Raw genomic sequence first — 10880 nt, forward strand, 5'->3', positions numbered from 1 at the left:
GCTACGCTGGCGGAATTTAATAGCAAGGAATGAGATGAATGACAAGAAAATGTAGCAAGTAGAATATGCGAGTACCAGAATGTAGGTTTATGGTAGATAGGGAGATGTGGACAGACTAGATGGAATCAAGCTTAGAAAAATGGGGCCAAATTCATGAAGGGCGTTCAGCTTAAAACAGCGTTTAACTACTGAATAGAAAGATTCAGGTCCTTCATGTAAATCTTCACAGAATATGAATAGGCCCAAAAACTAATCAGGGAGAAGTTACACACGTCTAATGAATTTGGCCCCTAGGGTGGATGACAGTTGTGAAGGTTTCATTTGAACTGCAGTGAATGAAGTAGTTGAGGGTTTCTTTTGTCACATCCGCTCTTCAATACCTTCAGTGCCTTTGCTCCAACTGTGTTTAAGCAGGCCAGCGCCAAACTGCTCTTTCAATACCTTTAGTTTGATACCATTAATGCGACTGCCTTCCTCTAACGGTGTTCAAGTTGTTTAGTTAGTCATAAAAGTATATCAGGGTAAACCTACTCTTAAAACACTTTTAGTTTAATATCAAACACGGATGACACCTTTCGCTGTAACCGTCTCCAAGTAGGTCAGTTGGTTATGAAAATGGGATAGCACAAACCTACTGTTCATTATCTTTAGTTCGATGCCAACTACGACTACTTTAGCTATAACAGTCTTAAAGTAGGGCAGAAGGTCATAAAAGTACGTCAGTGCAAATCTCTCATTCATTACCTTGAGTTTAGATTAGTTCTTGTGACACTGCCCTATTCCCTCCCATAAGGCTACAATGCAGTCTCTAGATTGTGACATGAGGCATGATGCCATCTCTTTCATCACCCGCTTCTCTTATATCAATCAGGCTACAATGAAGTCTTACTTGACTGTGACATCAGGCATGATAACGTCTCATACAACACGCTCTTCTCTTATATCGATCAGGCTACAATGTGGTCACTTACTTGATTGTGACATCGCCCTCTTGTCTCATATCATTCAGGCGACAATGCGGTCTCTTACTTGTTTGTGACATGAGGCATGATGACGTCTCTTACATCACCATACCCCTTGCCTGACCTTTTCTGAAAAGGTGCAAGTTGCGGGAAATGTTCATGTAGGAACAATTTGGTTTCCTGGTATCAAATGATCAAACGCAGTGCCGTCTTTACACTGGCAGATAAACTAAACATAAAGGACTCCAATTACGCCGTGGATAATTTATTTTCTGAGGCATTATCCTCTCTCTCGACACAGGGTCGAGCGCGACAGTAAAGGGGTAGGCATTTTAACTCGACCTAAGGTCGAGCATGACACTAGTATAAGGGTTAAAGGTTGCATGTTCAAGAGTTTAGGTTTAATAGGCAAGCTTCATTTTTTAATATTATGATAAATGAAAATTCAGAGATGCCTATTCAATTTCAAGGCTTCTTTATTCAATAAACTTGTATAATACAGTAAAACAAGACCAAAACGAGAAGGACAAATCAGCTAAGATACTGCGTCTTCTTTCCCGATCCTGTCAATCTCATGGCTGACTGGTTGATTGGTTTCGTGCCACCAGTTCCACAGCATGCATAGCAACACCACTTTGCCAGTGGAGACCACCGGAATGACTCGTAGATTATAGACTGCATCATCCTGTAAACATGAGAAAAAATATCACTTTGTAAAAAAACACCATCAAAATAAGATATTTATTATCAACATATGAACATTCCCGATTATGTTACAAAAACAATGAGTAGTCTGTGTCGATACACAAAAACCCTGTATGGCTTGCTGTTCATGTTGGTGATAAGATAAAACATAAATGTACAAAAAAAGATCAAAACTTTTGTGAAAAACTAGTGAACCGGTGGGGGGGGGGGGGGGGGGGGGGATAAAATAAAGTTAATAAATTTGAAAAAGTTCACCCTTATTTTACTAACGTTCACCTTGGTAGAGTTTGGACACATGGCTTGCAATGCATACTTTACTTCCCTGCACATATGTTGCAGTGTATTGCATTTGTTAATGTACCGGTATCGGGTATGTAACTGTAATGTATGGTAAATAATGTAGGCCCAGTTCATGCAGCTCCTCACGGTTTTCCGTATCAGCATAGACTGAGAATGACAGTTTTATTGTTCGTTAAAAATACCTCGCAATTCCAGCAGACTGCTTTGTCGCTATCATTTGTGTACTCTGGCATGTGCAGTTTTATCAAAGGTAAACAATATCATTGTTATTTTGACAAGAAACATAAGAAAACATCAACTTCTTATGAAGCGGTCCGTCATGTTTGTTCATATAGCGTTCTGGTTTGTTTTGATTATGTCGATGATGTTTTATAAATACAAAGAGGCTATTCTTATTGCAAAGTTTTGTCTGGATTTCAAAGTCATTCTCCTGTAGTTGTTATATCTATGTGTAATAGATAATTGTGAAGTATTACGATTATTTCATTCTGATGATTGGGAAGAATATTTTGTAACACCGTTTTGTGTATAAAATGTACTAGGGCGTTCATGTGTGTTTTGATCTTCGACTTCGACTCAATGACTGAGCAAATTTAACGAGACAGAAAGCCAAAAATGGTAACACTACCTATGTAAACAAGCTACAGGAGTCAGTCTATACTATGACTTTTCAAATAACAGTTGTCATGGCCAATTGTACCTAGCAAATCAAGAGAAAATACAGAGAAAACTCACCCTGGTTTTCTGTCAAACGTCTACCATATGTAGATGAACTGAGCGCATGAATCAGGGATTCTCTACATGTCTTTTATCGGCAATATTGATAAGAATTAGACAAAATAACCCCACAACACGACATGTTGACATTAACAATCAAAATATAGGGAAATACTACTTTCTAACTGCTCGTTATGAAAAATTTAGATTGGAACTATGTTTTGAAGTGAAGGTACACACTCTATATACATTCGCAAAATGGCTATCACTTTATCAGCCTCGACTGCAATGCTTTAGGGCAATGCCTTATGTGTAGCGCGTTCAGTACATTACAGAGACAGGTAGGATCGAGGCTGTTTTGCGACTTTTGACCAGACGACAATTTCCAGCTTAAAATCTGCCAATTACTGCCAATTACTACATTTTCATCCGAATTTAGTCTTTCTGCTGTGAATAGTTTAGTCTCTCTGCTGTGAATAGCTATAATCCTATCGAAACAATAGTTCAAAATATTGGTATCCTGGCACATTTTCTGGCTCAGCTACAGCAAATTCGGATGAAAATGCAACTATTTTGCTGGAACTACTTTCGGCCAGCTCCAGTACAAACCACGCTCCGCTGGAAGCGAGCGTAGCTTAAAAAAAGGTTTTTTTCCTAAGATTTCATGTTCTCGAAAAAATGATAGGATTTCTCACAGTGGGAGGGAAGGATAAAAATAAAAAATTTTCCTAAAAAAAGTAGTGCATTTTCACATATTGAACAGTCAGCAGCCAGACGAAGGTAGGATGGAAAGTACTAATGAATGATAAATGACATTTTCTTATATAAAACTGAAACTATAATGCTATCATAACATATTTACAACTTATATCAAACTAGAAACTATCAAAATTTAAATGCGTCGTCTTAATATCTACTGTGGATGCATTAGGAAAGGACAAGAAACAGTCTAGGTCTGGCAGAGCTGGTCTGGCATTCGCACTTTCGATTCGAAAGAACAATCCGACGAAGCTTATTTTAATTCAATCATGTCGAATTTCGATTTTGAAAAAAATATTTTTGAGCTTTTAAGTTTCTGTCGGGCGTCGGAGCTCAAAATAAAAAAAAATGTGCCAGGGCTCGCACTGGCTGCTCGTCACGTAGCCACTGGCGAATTGAAACAGCGTGTGGCATTGAAAAACTGCCCTAAGCAAGCCGTGCTGGTGCAGGACCTTTTTTTTTGCGAAGTGGTGAGTCGAAGTCGCCATGAATGGCGGAAACAAACAAAGTCATCTTCGCTATGGAAGTTTCCGATCTCGCTCCGAAGCGTGATCAGAAATTCCAGTATGCAAATAATTGATAATGAGATGATGCCGATTCGTTTAAACATCTGGCGTAGCAGAATAGTACTGCGTGTTCAGTGATGCCTCACTTTTGCAATGATACATCATAGGTTCTGGCATTCTGATTGGTTGAACTCGTTCCTCGACGACGTCTCTTGGCCTCGTTTTGGGAATGCAAAGATGGCTGGCAGAGCAGGGGAACGATGTGGCTAGGATTTGGCTAACCATGGCTAAATGTGGCTAATGTGGCTAAACAGTTTAGCTACACAAAGGCAGTTGATGTTGTGGCTAACCAGACACCAGTGTGGCTAAGCGAAATTAAGACAGTGCAGCCACATTTTCCATTTCCTGTGGAAATGTCATTTTATTAGTTCATACCTACCCAGGTCAGACTTTTGCATGTGTACTCCATTCGGACACAGCCGAGGAAGAAATAATCTATTTATAATAGAAAACTCTTAGCTAGTTTGCTTAGATACACCTAGGCGGCGCCCATATACAGCCTCTGCCTCGTGTGAGCCGCCATCACTAGTACTTATTACTCGAGAGCACCGTGTAAGTCCCGTTGCTGTGGGGACAGGCAGGGCGGGTAGTCTGACCTGGGTAGGTATGAACTAATAAGGTCAACAGGCCCTTTGAAAACAAAGGGAAGCATAACTGGGAAACCCATATCCTCCTAGACGGGGACAAAACCACCTCAACACGGTATAAGCTCAGCACATATCGTCAAGAGACACAATTTTTTTTTTTTTTTTAAAGAAGGAGAGCGCGCCCCAGAATAACATGGAGCGGCCTCACTGACTAACTCTTAAAAGTCCTAGGCGGCTGAACCGTAGGACAGCTGGACGGGGCGAACGCGCAGGCCCGAAGACCTGGCGACAGTCTATGGAACAAACCCCCCCCCCCCCCCCCGCTTAAAAAGGAGGGAGGACAAGACAGCCAGCAGGAGAGAAAATCAATAAGTGGTCTAGGCAGGGAAACACCTAGACCACGTGCTGAGCAGCCACAACTGGACCAAGAGACAGCATACCGTCTGTCAACGTGGAACAATCGCGCATATAATACTGGGAGAAGGTAGAGTGAGAACTCCACGTAGCTGCATCTAAAACCTCGTTCAGCGCCACTCCCTTATACTCGGCCCATGAAGAAGAGATGGCCCGAATCTCGTAGGCCATAATGGCGCCTAGGCGACAAAGCTCTGGAGAAACGAGTGTCATAGAATAAACCACCCGGATTGTGGCCACCAACCATCTGGCGACCGTGGCTGCAGCTATCTCCCTAGTGAACCCCTCTCTATAAGACAAAAAGAGGCGCTTCCTGCCAAGGCAGAGCTGCCAACCCCTAAATACCCTTTTCCGTATTTTCCCCCTGAATTTGTCACTTTTCAGTATTTTGGGGGGGTCTTTCAGTAACACATTGCTTGCGCTTAGGCATCGGAAAATTGCTTTGAAAATCACATCAAATTCAAGCCGTCAAAATCGAAATCCGCCATATTGTAATCTGAGAGTGAGTCGTGCGCAACGCAGGAGAAACGCTGGCAGTATCATAGTGCCAATGTATTTGAAAAAGTTAATGTGATTTGCGCGAGACTTGGCGGTGCACAGAAATCAACAAAACAAAATCGACGAAACGAAAAAAAATTGAACTTTTTTTTTGAAAATCGTATTTTTGATAGCAATTCCGTAACGCCGTACTAAAATGAGTTTTTCGGCCAAAATCCGTACTAAATACAGAAAATCGTAACAGGTTGGCAGGTCTGCCAAGGCGAACAGCAGGCTCCTTAGTCTTATTAGAATAGAACTTCAATGCCTGAACAGGCCAGAGAGTTCTGTCCGGAAGGTCTCTAAGAGACCGTAGCGGATAACGAGGGGATAAAAACCGGGCGCCTGGAGGTGTGCGGCGCCTGGTTTTTAGCCAGAAAGCCTGGGACAAGTTCTAGGACCGCGCCCCTCTCAGTGAAAGCCAATTTATCAAAGGCTAAAGCATGGAGCTCAGACCGCCGCTGTGCCGTGGCCAAAGCCACCAGGAAAACGGTCTTAAAGGTCAGATGTTTAAAATCTGCCTGATGCATGGGCTCAAATGGAAATTTCATGAGAGCCCTTAAGACCACATAGAGGTCCCACTTGGGGGAGAGCTGAATGGAGCAAGGACGCTCCAAAGACATATTGCGAAGCAACGATGAAACAGCGTCATCCCAAGACGGTTGCCACGATTCAGTCAGCTTTAAGGTGACCGAAACGGCGGAGCGATAACCTTTCACTCCCTGAACCGAAAACTTCCGGACCGAGAATAGAAAATTTAAGAAGTCGAGGAAGTTGGGAAGGGAGGGAGCGACCGGAGAAACTCCGTGCTCCCGACACCAGTCTCGAAAGACAGCCCACTTGCTAACGTATGAATCAAGGGTAGACTGTCTCGGAGGTTGGGCGACTATACGGATAACGTCTTCCGAAAAGCCTCTCTCTCGGAGGAAATACCTGACAGCCTCCAGACGTGAAGCCTGTAAAAAAAAGGGTCTTGATGAAAGACCCGGCCGATCGGGTGATAAAGCAGACGGTCCCAAGCCGGCAGGCGGCGGGGATGATCCGTCAGCAGCTCCAGCAGAACCGGGAACCAGGCCTGGTTCGGCCAGCATGGTGCTATCAGACAAAGTCTGACCCGTGAACTGGCCACCTTGTTGAGTACCAGTAGCAACAGAGGGGTTGGCGGGTATGCATAAGCATTGAGGCCGTCCCAGGAGGCCGACAGGCTGTCCACTCCCAAGGCCTCCCCGTCTGGGAGGGGTGAGTAGTACAGGGGGAACCTCTTGTTCAACCGAGTCGCAAACAAGTCCACGACCGGAGCATCCAACAGGGCCCCCAGGCGAGAGACCACCTCCCGATGGAGGGTCCACTCTGTCTGGACCAGACGGTCCGACCTGGAAAGGGCATCGGCCAAGATATTCCTCTTGCCGGGGATGTGACGGGGAGGAGCTGGATATCTAAGCGGCGACAAAGCTGCAGGAGCTCCCAATTGAGACTGCACAATGTGTCGGATCTCGTCCCCCCCTGTCTCCGAATATAGAAACTGTCGGGCTGTGCGCTGTCCTGACGGCAAAAAAATCCCGACCAAGGACCGAATCTTGCGAATTCGGTCCGGAAGGGGGGACATCAGGCCCCCTCGTGTGCGAAATCGCACCCCCAGGAAGACATAATCCTGAGCTGCGTCCAGCTCGGATTTTTCCCAATTTAAAAGCCACCCTGCATGTCTGGTTGTGATGAGCAGAAACTTTGCCTGCTTTCCCAGACGGCGTTGAGTCTTGTGCCGTAGCAGCCAGTCGTCGAGATAGCAATGGAGCTTTAAGCCCATAGCGTGAAAAGGCGCGGCAAACGCCTTGACGACTGTTGTGAAAATCAGCGGAGCGGAAGCCAGGCCGAAAGGAAGGGCCTGAAACTGATAAACCTTTCCTTCGAAGAAGAAACGAAGGAAGGGCTGAAACTCTGGATGGACCGGGACGTGTAAGTACGCGTCTTGAAGGTCCAGAGAGATAGCCCAATCCTTGGGCTGCACCGCGACCGCTACTGACCTGGTTGTCTCCATCTTGAAGCTGGGAACCCGGAGGAACCGATTCAAGTTGGACAGGCCGATGACCAGTCTCCACTTCCCCGACCTCTTGGGGACCAAGAAGACGTGGCTGTAAAAGCCTCGGGCGAATGGTTGTCCACCAGCCCCACTGTCTGCTTCTCGAGAAGAGACAGGACCTCCGATCGAAGGGCAAGCGCCCTGACAGGGTCTACTGGCCGGGACACCGGGGTGGGAGTCGCCGTCATAGCGGGGGGATGGGAAAAGTCCAATCGGACACCGTGTCGGAGCATATCCGGCACAGGGGAGTCTTTTTGATACCACCGGTCCCAAAAGGCTGCGAAGTGTCGCAGTCTGCCACCCACGACGCCAACTGTAGGGGCGCCACCTGAAGGCGCAGGAGGAAGGTTGGCACTCAATGGAGAGATCCTTAATGGAGCGGTCCTTAATAATGCCCCCCCCCCCCCGCAAAACTGGGATCTGACCGTGCTCAACCCCTCAATGAGCAGGTCACGGCGTTTTAGCACGCCGTTAGCCGCCTCCTTAGCAGCCAGACCACTGGCATGCTGCAGGGATTGCTGGAAGGACATCGCGAGAACCCGCTGGGCCTCCGAGGCATCTGCAGCTAAGGACCTGGTCAGAGCACAAAGAGTCAGGTCAGCGTAAGACAACACCGCCTGGGTCTCTTTAGCCAGGGCCTCATCATTGCTCCTCCGTGAGGGAGGAAGCAAGAGGCTGAGGCTCAGTGCTCAGATCGGACTCCCGTGGGGCAGACACAGGAGGAGGGAGGGGGCATGCCTGATAGGCAGCCACACCTGTCGACCCCGACAAACCCGACAGAGCAGGGTGGGCAGGGGTTGACAAATCCGCTCGCCAATTCGCCAAAGGCGAGTAGAAATATGGTCTTGGCACTTAAAAAATGAAAAAAGTATGCGTTTTCTGGCGATACAAATATGTTTTAAAAAACCAGTTTACTCGCCGCGCCGCCATGGCATGCATGCATTTACATGATATAGTGAAATACATTGTTTGGATCCAAGTTATCCTAGTCCCCAGCGCTTTTGTAGTACGGTGAATGAGTGGTCTACTGCATTGCGTATCAGCAGCGGGAACAAGGTTCTTTGACAGTGGGAGGCAAATAGAATGTCCGCAGGTGTGGCGCAAGGCATCATGGGTGGTTGTTCTAATTTACTCCCACTGAAACGATTGTCAAAATGCGCAGTTACTCAGTGCGCATCTGTCGTCTGCTCCAAAATGTCGAGGCAACTGGACCATTTTGGAAACCGCACTCCCGCATTACCACCTGCCACAGCACGCAAGCGATCGGCAGAAACACCCAAGGCCCTTCCAAAAGATGTCAAGAAGGCATACGAGGAGACAAGACAGCGTTTAGTAAAGGATGATTGGAAAACGCACAATATTCACAAGTCAGATTAGCGTAAAATAGCCTACAAAACGCACATGGTTTTGACTGGTCTTGGTGACATCTGCTTTTATATTGATTTCTCTTGGTCTAGCTCTGTTTGTGAATAAAAGATGATGTCACAATATGTAATAGGAAGATTTTGGCGCGAGTTTCTGACGCAGATGTTCCCGTCAAAGCGGAGTAGAGTTGCTAAACTTTGTTTTCCAGTGGCAATATCTCGCAAGCTTTTATTCAAGACTAAAATAAACTTATTGGTGTACTGTTACTTGATGTTAGTTTCAAATGAATAAATAGAAGAAAAACAGCATTCTCTCTTAAAATCTATTATTTTTCTTGGGCAACCACCAAGAGGGTCTGGGCAACCAAAAATATGAAAATTTAAAAGGCTGGTTGCCCGACAGGGCAACCAGCCTCCACGAAATTTGTCAACCCCTGGACCTTCACTTTGAAATGAAAAAAAGGAAATTGGCCCCTGAATTTTCTTGAAGATCGGAGCCATGGCGACTAAAATATGATAACTTGGTTGGCTCCTAAAATTTTTCAGTTTGGGAGCCAAGGGCTCCTATCATCTTGTTGGATTTGTCTAACACTGGTGGGGTCGGACCGGGGAAATGGACGGTCTGACGGCACCCAAAACGAGGGGGGCACCAGGGCCCCTCGCCCATGAATAGTGCTCGATCACCGACCCCCTGCCCACGCCGGGCAGGACGTGACGGCAGGTCACGTGACCAACAGCCCGGGAAAAAGGAGAAAACAATTTCTTGGGAGACGGCAGGAAAAAACACGCTTCAAAAGCGGAAATCGAGGGGGGATAGTTAAAGAACGATCTCACCCGTCTCCTTGAGAAAGTAAACCTCCCGAAGGTGTTCTGGGTAGCCCTTCTTTAATGCAGAATCGGCCGAAATTGGACGAAAACGTGGTAAGGAAACTCGGGACAGTGTGCCGAGGAAGAAGTACTAGTGATGCGGGCTCACACGAGGCAGAGGGTGTATAGGGGCGCCGCCTAGGTGTAGCTAAGCGAACTAGCTAAGAGTTTTCTATTATAAATAGATTATTTCTTCCTCGGGTGTGTCCGAATGGAGTACACATGCAAAATTCTGACCTGGGTAGAGTATGAACGACATAAATGGTCTTATTATAAACCGCGAGGTGCGAAATCGCGAGATGACAACCTTGGCGAGAGAACCATGCGCCACAGAATGTATTGCAAATATGGAACCTGAAAAGGTGAACATTTATGAGACTGAGGCTGTAGTAGGTAGCTATCCTTGTTTTGATTAGCCCAATGAAATAAGACTCCGCTGTGCGATGTGGAATTATGGCAGACTATCCCAGCGCGATTTTTAAGGGATGACCAGACGTTCACCAGGTGCATGCCCTGTGTTATCGGTCAATCATGTGTATGGTGACTTGTGCCACCAGGCGTAACGTAAAAATAATTGCTACATGCAGCATCCTGAACATCACTGTATTATACACCCTTTAAACATAGCCGGAGTATATCTTGATAAGATGCAAAAACTTTTGTGGTGAACATGTAGTTGCATGTAGTCTTTGTATTGTCGTCGGCCCTAATATCATTGAATGGAGGAGTGGAAAGAAGGACCAGAAATGGTGATCGTCATGGTCAAGGTAACTGGTAAGTAGACAAGCCATTAGGCTAATATGGGTCGTCGTCTTGGCTAGGACTCTAAGATACCACAACATGGGAAGGAATATGTCGGATCGCTGCGAGTAGTGGATGCAAACATTTTCAAATCAGTAGTGTTGTGATCTGTGAATTATGTTGGACTGTGTCTTTGGGCAATAGTGGCCGCTTGGATAGCTGCTTCTTGTTTGCTTGTAGTTGCAGTAGTTGAAAGTATTGCGCAGTGGCGACAGGGGGATGAG

The 10880-nt window shown here is 46.0% G+C and overlaps 1 protein-coding gene across 1 annotated transcript in view; it reads right to left on the reverse strand.

Moving 5' to 3' along the window:
* LOC135494458 (eukaryotic translation initiation factor 4E type 2-like) overlaps window positions 1–10880 on the reverse strand; it is an 89430-nt gene that overhangs the window by 35750 nt on the left and 42800 nt on the right. The window lies entirely within an intron of this gene.

The sequence above is a fragment of the Lineus longissimus genome, chromosome 10 (assembly GCF_910592395.1).
Source record: "Lineus longissimus chromosome 10, tnLinLong1.2, whole genome shotgun sequence".
In the NCBI taxonomy this organism is placed as follows: Eukaryota; Metazoa; Nemertea; class Pilidiophora; order Heteronemertea; family Lineidae; genus Lineus; species Lineus longissimus.